The following is a 16788-nucleotide window of genomic DNA, read 5'->3' on the forward strand; positions in this document are numbered from 1 at the left end:
AAGAAGTCATGTATGACGCTGAGGTTAAAGGATCATGAGATGGGAAGGATAGTGGGGCCAGGGATCACGTGCGGGGCCACCAGCCGGGAATCACACGCTCGGCCTGCAGTGATCATGGGGATGGCAAGGGCTACTGCGGGACGGTCACGTGCGAGGCACAGGGCCACCACGGGGCGATCATGTGTGTGGCAGGGGAGGTTCACATGGCGATCACGTGCACGGTGGGGGCAATCACGTGCGCAATGTGGGGTGATCACATGCGTGGCAGGGGGCTATCATGTGGAAATCGCGTGCACGGCATGGGGCGATCACATGGCGATCACGGGCACGTCATGGGACGAGCACGTGCATGGCAGGAAGCAATCACGTGTGCGACACGGGGCAATCACGTGTGCAGCAGGGGCAATCACGGGGCGATCAGGTGCATGGCCCGGTACTTACTGAGTGCTTACCATGTGCAGTGCATTGTGCTAAGTGCTTGGGAGAGTACAATACAACAGAGTTGGTAGGACATGTTTCTTGCCCACTATGAGTTTCCGGTCTATTAGGGGAGATGGACACTACTATATAAGTAAATACTGTATAAAATGTAATGTACAGATATGGAATAAGTGCTCTAAGTGGCCTAGTGGGAAGAGCACTGATTTGGTAGAGGATGTAAACTGAGAAGCACTGTGGCTCAGTGGAAAGAGTTCAGGCTTGGGGCCTGGGTTCTAATCCTGTCTCAGCCACTTGTCAGCTGTGTGACTTAGGGCGAGTCACTTCACTTCTCTGAGCCTCAGTTCCCTCATTTGGAAAATGGGGATGAAGACTGTGAACCCCACGAGGGACAACCTGATCATCTTGTAACCTCTCCAGCGCTTAGAACAGTGCTTGGCACCTAGTAAGCGCTTAATAAATGCCATCATCATCCTCATCATCATCATTATAGGGCTTGGCTCATAGTAAGTGCTTAATGATGAATTGTACTTTCCAAGCGCTTAGTACAGTACTCTGCACACAGTAAGCGCTCAACAAATATGATTGAATGAATGAGTACCATTAAACAATAATAAGGGTGAACTTACAGTGATTTTATAATTTGCTTGTTTCAGCATTACTGAAGTTTTGAGTTACTCATTTACAGTCTGAGACCCTGTTGTCTAGGAAGCTTGGAATCTAATCTGTTCTCCCTGGTATAACTTTAGTCTTTGAAAACAATAGAGTTGAATGAAAAAGATTGTGACATGTGGTGAAGGCAAAATGAAATGAACAATGGGAAAAGTGCATTAGAAAAATTAAGCATGCCAAGCATTCATGGAATTTCATTCATTTAGGCCATTTAAAGGGAAAAGGATATTATTGGGTGCCAGATTTGTCCTGTTCATTGTCTCCATGATATATTGAGTTTCTCCTGGTTGGTTAGTGTTTTGGAGACTTGTATCAGCCCGCCTGTGTTGTGGAAGCGCCATATCTTCAAACTAGTAATAAAAATAATGGCAATAATTGTCAAGCACTAATTATGCACCTAATACTGTACTAAGTGTTGAGGTAATAAAAGATAATTTTGTCTGACATATTTCTTCCACCACATGAAGCTCCCAGTCTAAGCGGTAGGAAGAGCAGGGATCTTATCCCCATTTTACAGGTGAGGAAACTGAGGTCCAGAGAGGGTAAAGGACTTGCCACGGTCACACAGCAGGCCAGTGACAGAGCTGGGGCCAGAACCTTAGTCTCCTGAATCTCCATTCTGGGCTCTTTCCCCTGAACCACGGGCTAATGAACATTTTATCCTATGCTGTTGAGGGATCCCAGTTTGATAAGCCTTGGAACCCCCTGAGATCAATCAGTCAATGGTATTTATTAGTGCTTTCTATGTGCAGAGCACTGTACTAAGCACTTGAGACAGTGTAATGCAACAGAGTTGGTAGACTTGTTGGTAATAATAATAATAATAATAATAATAGCATTTATTAAGCACTTACTATGTACAAAGCACTGTTCTAAGTGCTGGGGAGGTTACGAAGTGATCAGGTTGTCCCACAGGGGACTCTCAGTCTTCACCCCCATTTTACAGATGAGGTCACTGAGGCACAGAGAAGTGAAGTGACTTGCCCAAAGTCACACAGCTGACAATTGGCAGAGCTGGGATTTGAACCCACGACCTCTGACTCCAAAGCCCGGGCTCTTGCCACTGAGCCACATTCCCTGTAGGTTCCTGTCGGTTCAACCTTCGTAGCGTAGCTAAAATCCACCCTGTCTTCTCCATCCAAATTGCTATCACGTTAATCCAAGCATTTATCCCATCCCGCCTTGATTACTGCATCAGCCTTCTTGCTGACCTCCCTGTCTTCAGTCCATACTTCACTCTGCAGCCTGGATCATTTTTCTACAAAAAGTTCAGTCCACATCTCCCCACTCCTCGAGAACCTCCAGGGTGCCCATCCACCTCTGCGTCAAACAGAAACCCCTTACCATCAGCTTTAAAGAACTCAATCCCCTTACCCTCTCCTATTTTACCTCGCTGCTTTCTTACTACAGTCCAACCCACACACTTAGCTGCTTTAATGCCAACCTACTCCCTTACCTCAATCTCATCTCTCTTGCTGCCAGCCTCTCACCCACATCCTGCCTCTGGCCTGGACCATCCTCCCCCTTCATATCCGATAGACAATCACTCTCCCCCACCTTCAAAACCTTATTAAAAGCACACCTCCTCCAAGAGGCCTTCCCCAACTAAGCCCTCATTTCCTCTTCTCCCAGTCCCTTCTGTGTCACCCTCAGCCCCACAGCACTTATGTACAGATCCTTAATTTATTTATATTTAATGCCTGAATCCGCCTCTAGACTGTAAGCTCGTTGTGGGCGGGGAATGTGGATACCAACTCTGTTGTATTGTAGTCTCCCAAGCGCTCTGCCTGCAGTACAGTGCTCCATAAATAAGATTGCCTACAAGAAGCTTATAGTCTAGAGGATATTCAAGCTTATCAGGGTGGACCTAGTCCATGTCCCGCCATGGGAGTCACGGTATTACTCTTACAGATGAGGGAACTGAGGCACAGGGAAGTGAAGTGACTCACCCAAGGTCAAGACACGTGGCGGAGCTCGGATTAGAACCCAGATCCTTCTGACTCCCACGTCTGGGCTCTGTCCACTTCTAAGGATATTAAAATTGCGTTGATCGGTGTTTTGGGGTTCAAACGCAACTCCTCCACTCTGTTTAATTTGTTTCTGCAGGCTTTCCCGACTTCTGCATTTCTGTACCGGATTCTTCGGCTCCAGGGCTCTAGAGAGGTGAGTGAATGGAGTTTGAAATGCTACCTTTGGGAACCCTCTGCGGCCGGGCCGAGGGGAATATCCGGGGAGCCTACAGAGGTTTTGTGATCGGGGCCATCAGTTGCTCATGTGCTTTTATGGTGGTTTCAAGGAAGCAGAGAAAGTTGTGTAACTGGCAGTGACTGCAGTAAACATTCAGGCCTGTGAATCAGAACCTGGTGTCAGAAACATTCTGCACCGCCTCCTGTACTAAAACAGAAATGAAACTGGCCATTCTCAGTTATTCATTTACTCAGGTTTATGTCCAACTACTCCTGGGTGCAGATCGCTCTACTGATGAGGGAGCTGGGGAGCGCCTAAGAGTGAGAGGGGTAGTTCCTGCCCTCGAGGAGTTTGCAGTTTAACTGGGGAAATGAGCTGACGTAAATTGTCTGTAGACGGTGCAAGCAAGAGGGAAAATATAGGTACAGTTATTAACGGCAAAAAATAAGCACAGAAAAACGATATAAATAAGTGGAAGAAATACACGGATGTTCACAAAAATGGGAAATGCCCTGGATTTAAATAACTTCCTATTTAAACGCTCACTTATTTACATATCCATTTTCACCTTCCTCTTTCTGTAAATTCTCTTGTGCCCGCTTCCTCATGCTATACTGCAAGCGCCATGAGGGCAGAGAACATGTCTTATCATGTTTCCCGAATTGGTTGGGACAGTGTTACAGTAAATCTCGACTGAGTACTGCTGGTTCAGTGATTAGGATGATGTGATGGGGGTGTTCGGGATTAGCGGGGAAATGTCCTCTGTAGTATCCAGTCCTTCTGGCCTGTTGTTCTGCTTGTGGATTAGCTTTGGGCTTCTCACCCTCCTTCTCCTGCTCCTCTCCAGAGCTTTGGTTGTGCTGGGCAAGGAGCCGGGTTGCAGGAAATCTCCCGTTCCCCTCTCAATCTCCTTCTGCCACAGAAACATCCTCTGAGGGTGGAAAGAAGGGAGTGGAGAATGGTTCCTTCCCTTAAGGAGCTTACAATGTAATGGGAGACAGACACTGTTCATATGAGGTGGAAGCAGGAGAAATATGCTGTACTAAGTGCAAGCGTATAGAAAAGTGATTAGATGAAAGGAGTACTTAAATCGATAAATACATAAGTGCTAAGGATGACTGTTGGGATGCCACTTCTTGGGAGAGTGGAAATTAATTAGGGAAGGATTCCTGGAGGAGGTGGCATTTCAGGAGGGCTTTGGAGCGAGAGATAGCTGTCCTCTAGATTGTAAGCTCATTGTGGGCAGGGAAATTGTCTACCAACTCTGTTACATTGTACTCTCCCGAGCATTTAGTACAGTGTTCTGCACTGACTGATGGATCTGATAGATTTGAAGTTGGAGGGAGTTCAAAGTAGCGGGAAGGGTGTGAGGAATAAGGTGGGCGAGTTGAGAGGCAGGCAGGATTAATAAAGAGGTGAGTGTAAGAGAAGCAGTGTGGCTCAGTGGAAAGAGCATGGGCTTTGGAGTCAGAGGTCAGGGGTTCAAATCCTGGCTCCACCAATTGTCAGCTGTGTGACTTTGGGCAAGCCATTTAACTTCTCTGGGCCTCAGTTACCTCATCTGTAAAATGGGGATGAAGACTGTGAGCCCCCTGTGGGACAACCTGATCACCTTGTAACCGCCCCAGCGCTCAGAACAGTGCTTTGCACATAGTAAGCGCTTAATAAATGCCATTATTATTATTAAGAGAATGAAGAGCCACAACTGGGGAGAAAAGTACAGCTAAGTAAGGAGGGGAAAGCTGATGGCGAGCCTTGGAGCCAGTGGTCAGTAGATTCCAACGGAATCATCAGATTTGCAATCTTCCTCTGTAACCAATACCAGGGCCTGGATCTGGGCTTCTCTTGCGAACCCCTTCACATGACCTGTGATGCACATGACATCATGTAAAGTCCAATATAATGGTGTCATCAGACGTGGCCTCATCTTTCCAGCTCTTCTTCTCCTCCCTTTCCCTAACAGTAACCCTAAGCTACCTCCGTTTCCCCCTTCCGTTTTGCTCTGCCGGTCTCTCCGACATCCACAGCACAGGTCTTGGCAGGAAGCCAAGACCGGGCACCTGCTCCTGGGAGTCGGGGAGGGAGGAGGAGGCATGTCAGTGAGTGCTAATGGTCTCCTCCTGAGATTCAATGGTCTTTTGCTGTAAGGGTGAAATAACAGGAGGTCTGAGAAGGAAGCAAGTCTGCTGCCTGTTCCCCAGCATTGAATGATATCAGGAGGAGGAGTTAGTGTGGCCAGAAGAGATGGGGCTCTAAGCAACTCGTGACCTCAAGGCGCGGAGATTCAGGTTCAGGGGCCTGGACAGTTTAGGTTCAGGGACTTGCCCAGGGCGTGGGGCTAAGTGAGGGGTGGCAAGAGTAGCCCAGGAGGCGGCCGCTCGTCCAACCCCACCATGCTCCGGGAGCTCCGGGGTCGGCTGCTCCAGTAGCCTCGGCCCCCGCTCTTGGGAAGGAGCGTTGCCCTGTGGAGGCCTGGGAGTTAGAAGGACCTGGGTTCTAATCCTTGCTCCGCCACTTTTTTTTTTTAATTTGTTAAGCGCTTACTATGTGCCAACACTGTTCTAAGCGCTGGGGTAGGTACAAGGTCATCAGGTTGTCCCACGTGGGGCTCACAGTCTTAATCCCCATTTTACAGATGGGGTAACTGAGGCACAGAGAAGTTAAGTAACTTGCCGAAAGTCACACAGCTGACCATTGGCAGAACCGGGGTTTGAACCCATGACCTCTGACTCCAAAGCCCGGGCTCTTTCCACTGAGCCGTGACTTGTGTGCTGGGTGACCTTGGGCAAGTCACTTCACTTCTTTGGGCCTCAGTTATCTCGTCTGTAAACTGGGAATTAAGACTGTGAGCCCAATGTGGGACGGGGACGGCGTCTAACCCAATTACCTCGTATGTGTCCTAGTGTCATAGATGTAAATAAGACATACGGGTGAATAAATGGATGTATTAATATGTACAGAGAAGCATCATGGCTTAGAGTCAGAAGGATCGGGGTTCTAATCCTGACCTCCCTTCCCCATAGCACCTGTATATATGTTTGTACATATTTATTACTCTATTTATTTTACTTGTACATATCTATTCTATTTATTTTATTTTGTTAATCTGTTTGGTTTTGTTCTCTGTCTCCCCCTTCTAGACTGTGAGCCCACTGTTGGGTAGGGACCGTCTCTAGATGTTGCCAACTTGTACTTCCCAAGCGCTTAGTACAGTGCTCTGCACACAGTGAGCGCTCAATAAATACGATTGATTGATTGATTGAGCGACCCTGGGCCTCACTGAACTGCTCTGGGCCTCAGTTACTTCATCTGAAAAAACGTGAGCCCTACGTTGTACATAGTTTGGGTCCAACCTTATTAGCTTGTACTAGCACTTAGTATAGTGCCTGGTACATAGTAAGCGCTTAACAAATACCACAGTTAATATTATTATTATTAGTACAGTTCCTGCTCCCTCACCCATCCAGGACCCCCGCCCACTTCCTTGGCAGGTTTTTTCAGAGACTTGGAGTAGGAGGGGAAACAGAGGGGGCATCCCACAGTCACACTTGGACTGATGGTCTGGAGCCCATAGGCACCTTCTTCTCATGGGCTGGCTGACCTCTTGCCTACCCTGAGTCAAGGCTGACCAGCTCAATCAATCAATCAATCAATGGTATTTATTGAGCGCTTACTGTGTGCAGAGCGCTGTACTAAGCTCTTGGGAAGTACAAGTTGGCAACATATAGAGACAGTCCCTACCCAACAGTGGGCTCACAGTCTAAAAGGGGGAGACAGAGAACAAAACCAAACATACTAACAAAATAAAATAAATAGAATAGATGTGTACAAGTAAAATAAAGAAATAAATGTATTTTAAACTCAAATTTAAACTCAAAGGTCAGCGGCCCTGGAACAGTCAGCTGGGCCGGAACGGGAGCCAGCAGCAGGGAGGAAGTTTGGAGCTATGGCCATAGAGCCACTGGAATTCCAGGGCATTTTTAGACTGTGAGCCCACTGTTGGGTAGGGACTGTCTCTATAGGTTGCCAACTTGTACTTCCCAAGCGCTTAGTACAGTGCTCTGCACACAGTAAACGCTCAATAAATACGATTGATGATGGGGCTGGAGCTGAGCTCCACTTGGGAAGCACAAACTAACCAGTAGATCTGGCCCAGCCTGGTAGCCAGAGACCACCGGCGGTGCTGGCCAGTGGGAAACAGGGGGAGAAGCCACTTGGGGTCCTGCCTAACAGGGATGAAAAATGAAACCTGCGAGTGCTTTCCGAGGGAACGGGCTCTTAGACCGTAAGCTCCGTGAAGTCAGGGAACCCGTGTCTTCCTCGTTCGTACTCTCCTAAGTGCAGTGCTCGGTACTCAGTTGGTGCTCAGAAAATATCAGTGATTGATTGATTATTGCCATGTTGTTCTATGGAATGGTCCAGCCACTCCTAAGCGCTTAGTACAGTGCTCTGCACACAGTAAGTGTTCAATAAATACGACTGAATGAACGAAAGAACGATGAGCTCGAGTCAGCCGCCGGACAGATATTTAGCTTCTTTGAAATCAAAATTTAGAGGCCTGGCAGTGGGACAGCCCACAGAGTCTACTGGCAGCGTGGCTCAGTGGAAAGAGAACGGGCTTTGGAGTCAGAGGTCATGGGTTCGAATCCCGGCTCTGCCACATGTCTGCTGTGTGACCTTGGGCCAGCCACTTAACTTTTCTGAGCCTCAGTTACTCCCTTTTAGACTGTGAGCCCACTGTTGGGTAGGGACTGTCTCTATATGTTGCCAGTTTGTACTTCCCAAGCGCTTAGTACAGTGCTCTGCACATAGTAAGCGCTCAATAAATACGATTGATGATGAGGATTGATGTAAAATTGGGGTTAAGACTGTGAGCCCCATGTGGGACAACCTGATCACCTTGTAAACTCCCCAGCGCTTAGAACAGTGCTTTGACTGTAAGCGCTTAATAAAAAATGCCATCATCATTCTCTGAGCCTCAGTTCCCTCATCTGTAAAATGGGGATTAAGACTGTGAGCCCCACATGGGCTTCCCCCGCAGCGCTTAGAACAGTGTTTTGCACATAGTAAGCACTTACCAAATGCCGTCATCATTATTATTATTACCAGTGTTTTCCACTGAAAGCTGGAGTCGAAAGTCCCTATTCATTATACGACTGTCTCCAAGTTCTGGGATCTTCTCACTATTCCGTTGCCTGCTGCAACTCAAATATTCTCTTTAAAGAGGATAAAAAACAAGGAATTGGCATGGGCCCCAGTGCTGGTGAGGGTTTATGCGAAAGGTTCCCATTCCTCTCCGCCGGCCACTCAGGCCATTTCAGCTTTCATCTGGGATGTCCTCGGTTAAACACATTCAGACTCCTTTGTGGAACAGAGACTGCGTTTGACCTCATTATCTCAAGTCTATCCCAGTGCTCAGTATAACGCTCCGGAACATAGTAAACTCTTTAATAGACTGTAAGCTCGTATGGGGAGGGAACATATCTGCCAACCCTGTTGTATTCTGCTCTCCCAAGCACTTAATACAGGGCTGCACATACAGTAAGCACTCAACAAATACTATTGGTTGATTAAACACCAAAAGTATTACATTCTGAAGTTGAAGTTGCTGTACAACACGGAAATGGGCCATTGTTTACAAAGCCCTTTACTCCACCTTCCCAGAAAATAAAATCATCAATGGAATTTACTGGGCACTTACTATATGCAGAGCACTGTACTAAGCACTTGGGAGGGTACGGCAGAGTTGGTAGACACATTCCCTGCCCACAACTAGCTTACAGTTAGAGGGGGGAGACAGAATTGTAGTACAAGTGATAACCTCAACTTGACTCTTCCGGCCTAGTTTGGAGTGTGGTAATTGATGTTTCTCTTTCAGACAAATAAAAATCGTACTTTCTCCATGTTTTCTAACCCACAGTTTCCTTTTCTGTAAACCCTGGGCTCCATGAAAAATATTTCCAGGAGCCATACTGGTTTGGGCACGACCTGACCATTTAATTGCCATGTTTTGGAGAGGTGGGATGTTTTCTGTGAGGAAGGCAACGGGAACCATGGGGAACAAAAAAAGCCAATTACAACCTAAATATTGCTGCCGATCCCAGTCTTCTCCCTGGAAGGATTGGTGTCAGGAGGAGGCATAGGGCCAGGGGAATACTTTTCTCAAGTGAGTCACATGACTCAGTTGGGACATTGGATGAAGCAGCTCGCCCAAGGAGGCCGTGGTGGAGCTTTGTGGTGGATGGAAAAAAAGGAAAAATAAGTTTGGCATCTGTGAGCGTTATTGTTTTTGATGACTCGAGCAGCCAAACCTCGACCTGTCTGCTCCTCCTTGGGAGATTTCTTGGAGTTTTGGGGATCTGAAATTTTTCCCTTGAGGCATTGGTTGCTCAAGCCAAAGACAATCTGCTCAGTGGACTTCATCATTAACTTTTTTCTTTGGTCCTATGCACTTCTCCTTCTGAGGGGGTTTTCATGCACTCAACTCTTTCAGCACTTCCTTATTCACCAGTCCTCCTTTCCAGCTTCTTCTGCCTCCTGAAATTACATTGTATCTGTCTTCCCTTGTTCGATTCCAAGGAACTTAAAGGCAGAGATCTTGTCTTCAACCTCTGTTGTACTCTCCCAAATGCTAAGTGTGGAGCTCGGCACACAGTGGGTGCTCAATGACTACTCCTGATTAATCATGTGAGAAACACCTAGATTGGTTTTTATTTTTCCATATTCAGTGCTGCCTTCAGGATGCAGGTGGTTTGAAAAGCAGTAAAAAAATACTGTGTTCTCCTCCTCCTCCTTGTCCTCCTCCTTATTGACCTCTTCCTCCTCCTCTTCTTCATTCTGCTCCCTTGGAAAGTACCAGTCAGGGGATAGTTCATCAGGTTAATTGTAATTTTGGCAAGTGCTTGAAATTCTAGAACATTGTAACACTAAAGAAAGCCCCGGAGCAGGAAATTATTTTGGGAAATGTGTTTTTGGGTAACCCATTGCTCGCAGGTGGTGTATGCTCACAATGGGGAGTCAGGCAGTGTGGTTCGGTGGAAAGGACACGGGACTGGGTTCTAATCCTATATCTGCCACTGGTCACTATTAAGCGACCTTGGGCAAGTCACTAAATCTCTCTGGGCCTCAGTTTTCTCATCTGCAAAGTGGGGATGACACCTGTCTCTTTCTACCTCACAAGGCCAGTGTGCAGATGAAGTGAGCCATTTGATGGGAGAACACTCTGGGAACATAAAAAGTACTCTTCAAATTCACCATTTTCACTCAATGCCCGTTTCTGACAGAGATCTCCTTATTTCCCAGTTACACGAGCTACTAGATGAAGGAGATTTTTTTTCCCCCTTTCCTGGGGTCTGAGTCTATGGAGTCAGGGAAAACAAGTTAAGGAAGGGAGGGGAAACTCAGACACTCTCAGGGGCTCTGACTAATTTTAATCAGAGTTCTACTGTACACAGATCCCGCTCGTCTTTGCAAAGAAATGAACACTTCCTGTCATTAACTCATTGTTGAGGTTGTCAGATCCTTGTAATGAAGGCAAATGCCAAACAAATCGCGATGCAAATGCATTTCACTGACCCCGTGTGAGAAACTGGAGTCAGCTGATAATCTTTCCATCCCTCAGAGCTATTTCTCTGGTCTAAACGCTTTCGTATTCCCATTAGGGTCATTGTAGGTGGCTTCTTGCTTTTCTCCCTGGTGTTGTCATGACAGAAAAAGAAGTCAGAAAGCTGCTCTGTACTCGGGATGGTTAGGGGGTGTTCTGGGAAGGCAGTGTGGCTTAATTCCCCCCCCCGCCCCCCAAGACTGCGAGCTCACTGTAGGCAGGGATCATATCTACTAACTCAGTTGTATTGTACTCTCCCAAGCACTTAGTACAGTGCTCTGCCCACATTGAGCACTCAGTAAGTAAGATTGATTGATTAATGGAAATGACAGGGGGCTGGGAGCCAGGAGACCTGAGTTGTCATCCTGTAACGGAAAGGAGCGTGGCTCAGTGGAAAGAGCCCGGACTTTGGAGTCAGAGATCATGGGTTCAAATCCCGGCTCTGCCAACTGTCAGCTGTGTGACTTTGGGCAAGTCACTTCACTTCTCTGTGCCTCAGTTACCTCATCTGTAAACTGGGGATTAAAACTGTGAGCCCCCCGTGGGACAACCTGATCACCTTGTAACCTCCCCAGCTCTTAGAACAGTGCTTTGCACATAGTAAATGCTTAACAAATACAATTATTATTATTATTATTATTATTATTATTATTCTTATTATTATTATCTCAACCATTAACCTGCTGTATGACCACGTACAAAATGACTTAACAAATCTCTGGGCCTCGGTTTCCTCATCTGTAAAATGGGGATTAGATCCTTATTCGCTCTACTTCTTAAACTGAGCCCTGTGTAGGAGTAGCATTAAGTAGTAGTAATGGAATTTATTGAGCATTTGCTTTGTGCAGCACACTTTACTATGCGCTTAGGAAAGAACAACAGAAGCACAAGACACATCCCCAACCTGTAAGGGTTCAGTCAGTCAGTAGTATTTAGCGAGCACTAAACTAAGTGCCTGGGAAAGTATAGTAAAGTTAATAGATGTATATAATGTCTAGCAACTGTGTCCGATCTGGTTATTTTGAATTCATCCCAATGCTTAGCTCACCGCAGTGCCCCAAAGCAAGTCCCTAATATGTACCATCATTCAAAAATAGTTATATTATCATAATCACTGATGTTGGTATTTACTGAGCACTTACTGGGTGCAGAGCACTGAACTAAGTGTTCGGCAGAGTCCAAATCAAAAGAGTGGTTATCAACTATCCCTGCCGTCAAGCAGCTTACAGATGTTAAAAAATAAATTCCAGGTGGATTTGTGCTCTGGGCCCGGGTGAGGGGTATAAACCAAAGCGATTATGGACACAGCAGAGTGCTCTGCACACAGTAAGCGCTCAATAAATACAATTTAATGAATGAATGAATGGGAACAGACCCAAGTGTATAGCTGTTGCAGATGGGAGGACTAAGATGAGGAAGGGAGGGCTTAGTTGGGGAAGGCCTCTTGGAGGAACTGTGATTTTATTAGGGCTTATTAATAGCCTTAGATGATAATAGCCCAAATAATAGTCTTAGATCATGATAGCTATTTAGCATAGGTAATGGCAGATCTGCTAGTAGGAGATATCTTTTTTGCCCCCATTTGTCAGCTACATGACTTTGGGCAAGTCACTTAACTTCTCTGTGCCTCAGTTACCTCATCTGTAAAATGGGAATTAAGACTGTGAGCCCCACGTGGGACAACCTGATTACCTTGTATCTACCCCAGCGCTTAGAACAGTGCTTGGCAGATAGTAAGTGCTTAACAAATACCATTGTTATCCTTATTATAGGTGAAAGTTAAGTGTATATGAACACAAAATCCAATTCAAAAGTTTTCATTATTGTACACAGTTACATTGCTACTTGATCCTGTAGCTTTATGTTCTGTGTTTCTTATCACTGTTTTTAATATATTTTATTTTTTTCAAATTGAGGGTTCTTGGGAATGCCTTATTTTCTATGGGAAAGTATGATTCAAAGAGCCTCAACTGGGATAGATCATTCCTTTATGAGGGATGAAAAGGCAAGAACTAAAATAATAATAATAGTAATTGTACTGTTTTTAAGCACTTACTATATACCAGGCACCGTACTAACCGCTAGGGTGGATACAAGCAAATCAGGTTGGACACAGTCCCTGTCCCAAATGGGGCTCACGGTCTCAATCTCCATTTTGCAGATGAGGTAACTGAGGCTCAGAGAAGTGAAATGACTTGCCCAAGGTCACACAGTAGATAAGTGGCGGAACCAGGACTAGAACCCATGACCTTTTGACTCCTAGGCCCGGACGGTATCCACTACGCCGTGCCGCGTAGGCAAGAATTATTTTGTCATTTTGGTTCTGAGAGAAAATCCCCCCATTTTTCCACAGACCCCATTTTTCTGGGCAGCAGCTTATTGACAGAACAGAAAGTGTGGAGTAAGTGATAGGTATTGTTTTAATGCAGTCAAGTGCTCAAGGGGTTAAGCAGGAGAAAATTGTTTGATAGGTACTTAATTTCCCTCAGACCCTTGGGTCTAGTCCCCTAAGCATTGAACTCTCACATTTTATTAATAATAAAGCTGGCATTTGTGAAGCACTTCTTATGTGCCAAGCACTGTTCTAAGCACTGGGGTAGATACAAGGTAATTAGGTTTCCCCACATGGGGCTTACAGTCTTAATCTCCATTTTACAGGCGAGGTCACTGATATTTCAATGATTCATTCATTCAATCGTATTTATTGAGCGCTTACTGTGTGCAGAGCACTGTACTATGCGCTTGGGAAGTACAAGTTGGCAACATATAGAGACGGTCCCTACCCATCAGCGGGTTCACAGTCTAGAAGGGTATTTACAGTGCTCTGCACAGAGTGGACACTCCGTGAATACTATTGATTGATTGACTGTATTTAAATGTATACCAGCTTTAATATCAGAATTGTTCTGAAAACACCGTGTCTAAAACACCCATTTTAAGGATACATGGAATTCCAGTATTTTCGCAAGATTCTTGGGTGGGGTAAAAATGAACATGTTGGAAAATGAGAGCCTGGTGGAACTATTTCCAGGCACTGGAGGCCTTTATTAAAACACGCCCTTCCCTGAAAATAATCTTTCTAGAAATTGTTTAACGAAAAAGTTGGGAGCCGAGAAGAACAAAAAGCAAGTGAACACTTCAGGGGTTAGAAAGAGCCCGGTGAAATCCGATCAGTTTTCCAGATCAAGTTGAGGTTTCTCTTCTTGGAGAAGGGAGATGGTTCGAGTCATTGCCTGAGGCGGCCAAACGTGGCATGAATGTGGCCTACAAAGAAAGGTCCCTTAGGGTGTAGATGCCAAGACGGCGATTTATTTAACATAGACATTGACTAAGCCCAAACCCTGCTGTTCCCGTGGGGCATCTCTCTGGTAAGCGGTGATCATGTTCCCTTCCTTTCCGCCCAGCTGAGGGTTTCTGACAGCCGCGGTCTGGTCTCGGCTGCCCTTGTCTGTGAGCCACAGACACAAGGCCGTGGAAGTTGGCTGAGCTCAGCTGATGCTTTGGCAGAAATTTGGAGATGCTTCCCCGACCAAGCCCTCATCTCCTCTATTCTTCCCTTCTCCCGCCCCCACATCACCCGTGCCCTGGGCTGTGTACCCCTCAAGCGCTCTGAGGCTCATCCCTGCTCCACAGCCCTTGCAAACATGTCCTTATACTCTACTCTTTCCACCACCTGTACTTTGTTTTAATGGCCTTCTCCCCTGTGGACTGTAAGCAACTTGTGGGCAAGGATCGTATCTGCCAGTTCTGTTGTATAGAACTTCCCCAAGCACTTAGTATATTTTGCTTGTACATAACTATTCTACTTATTTTATTTTGTTAGTATGTTTGGTTTTGTTCTCTGTCTCCCCCTTTTAGACTGTGAGCCCGCTGTTGGGCAGGGACTGTCTCTATATGTTGCCAATTTGTACCTCCCAAGCGCTTAGTACAGTTCTCTGCACACAGTAAGTGCTCAATAAATACGATTGATGATGATGATGATGTTGGGTAGGGACTGTCTTTATATGTTGCCAACTTGTACTTCCCAAGTGCTTAGTACAGTGCTCTGCATACAGTAAGCGCTCAATAAATACGATTGATTGATTGATTGATTAGTATAGAAAGAAGCAGCGTGGCCTTGTGGAAAGAGCACAGACCTGAGGACCTGAGTTCTCATTCTGACACCGCCCCTTGTCTGCTGTGTGACCTTGAGCAAATCATTTCACACTTCTCTGTGCCTCAGTTACCTCCTCTATAAAATGGTGATTATAGCTGTGAGCCCCATGTGGGACATGAACTGTGCCCAACCTGATCACCCTGTGTTTACCCCCAGCCTGGCACAGTGCCTGGCACAGAGTAAGCGCATAACAAATGCCATTAGAAAAAAAGTGAGGGCTCAGTAAATTCCATTGATTGATTGAATCGGAGGATAAGTGGGGAATCATGTACTCATTTTAATGTCTGTCTTCCCCCTCTAGACTGTAAGATCGCTGTGAGCCCGATCTGTTTATTGTTACATAGTACCCTCCTAAGTGCTTAGTACAGTGCTTTTCACACAGTAAGTGCTCAATAAAGACGAATGAATGAATGAGTGAATGGAGACAGGCAAGGTACTGGAAACACCAGCCTCTGTAACCACAAGCTCAGGTATGACAAGCCTTTCTCTCTCTTTGAATCAATCAATCAATCATATTTATTGAGTGTGCAGAGCACTGTACTAAGCATTTGGGAAGTCCAAGTTGGCAACATATAGAGACAGTCCCTACCCCACAGTGGGCTCACAGTCTAGAAGGGGGAGACAGAGAACAAAACCAAACACATTAACAAAATAAAATAAATAGAATAGATATGTACAAGTAAAATAAAGTAATAAATATGTACAAACATATATACAGGTGCTGTGGGGAAGGGAAGGAGGTAAGACGGGGGGATGGAGAGGGGGACGAAGGGGAGAGGAAGGAGGGGGCTCAGTGTGGGAAGGCCTCCTGGAGGAGGTGAGCTTTCAGTAGGGCCTTGAAGGGAGGAAGAGAGCCATCCCCATTTTACAGGGGAGGGAACCGAGGCCCCCCTCCCCCGGCCCCAGAGAGAGAGTGGCGGGCTGAATGTGTCACGGGTTTCACAGTGAAATGATAAACCCGATGACTGAGGCTGCCAGTGAAGTTCCATTTTCACTCCGCCTAGGGGGTGGAAACCGTGGTCAGCTGTCCTCCCATCAGGGCCCAGCAGCCCCCCAAGAGCGAGGAGTTCCTGTAAAAGGAGAGAGAGGATGCATCTCGTTTCACTGCCAGACTTTTCCTTTTTTGTGTTAACTCTTCGACCCTGCTCCGTCTCCCCCATCCTGCCGCCTTTACTTGCACCTGACTCTCAACTCCTCACCTGGAAAGTCCACCTGAGGCATTGGCTGCTCCCGGCCAGGCTGTCCAGTCAGTCAGTGGGATTTACTGAGCGCTCAGTTTGGGGGGGAAACCAACTGAAAGTCAACAGAGCCAACCCTGGGAAACCACTATCTCAGCAGCCATTTTCTCCTGTGACTGCCAGAGTGGTATGGACACCAGAGCTACTTGCCTCTTTCTAGTTTGGAAGGGGCAGGGTCTTGCCACTCCCCTCTTCCAGTAGCCAAGCCGCTCGCTCTGGGAGTGGGACTGTTGGGAACGGGGCTTCCACTGGGAAACAGATACAGGAGTGGAGCAGGACATTCAAAGCGATTGACCGTGAGGGAACCGGTGTGTGCCCAGCCCTGGGATTAACAGTGTCATTACCCCCAGTGGGGAATTCTTCCTTCCCACGTCTTCTTTCAAGGCCTTGGAGCTCAAAGACTCATCGTACCATCCCCACTGCCGCCGGTTGTGCTAATAGGAATCGGTGAGCAGGAGAAGCAGGAGAGTGACAGCGGCGTCGCAGAAGACAGG

General features: G+C 46.6%; 1 protein-coding gene across 2 annotated transcripts in view; it reads left to right on the forward strand.

Moving 5' to 3' along the window:
- The window catches only part of LHFPL2 (LHFPL tetraspan subfamily member 2), a 156151-nt gene that overhangs the window by 65299 nt on the left and 74064 nt on the right, over positions 1-16788 (forward strand). For both annotated transcript variants that reach the window (XM_038765796.1, XM_038765797.1), the window contains exon 3: positions 3217-3273. The gene's annotated coding sequence lies outside the window, so the exon portion shown is untranslated. The remainder of the gene's footprint in view (positions 1-3216; positions 3274-16788) is intronic.

Source organism: Tachyglossus aculeatus, chromosome 23, assembly GCF_015852505.1.
Source record: "Tachyglossus aculeatus isolate mTacAcu1 chromosome 23, mTacAcu1.pri, whole genome shotgun sequence".
Taxonomy (NCBI): Eukaryota; Metazoa; Chordata; class Mammalia; order Monotremata; family Tachyglossidae; genus Tachyglossus; species Tachyglossus aculeatus.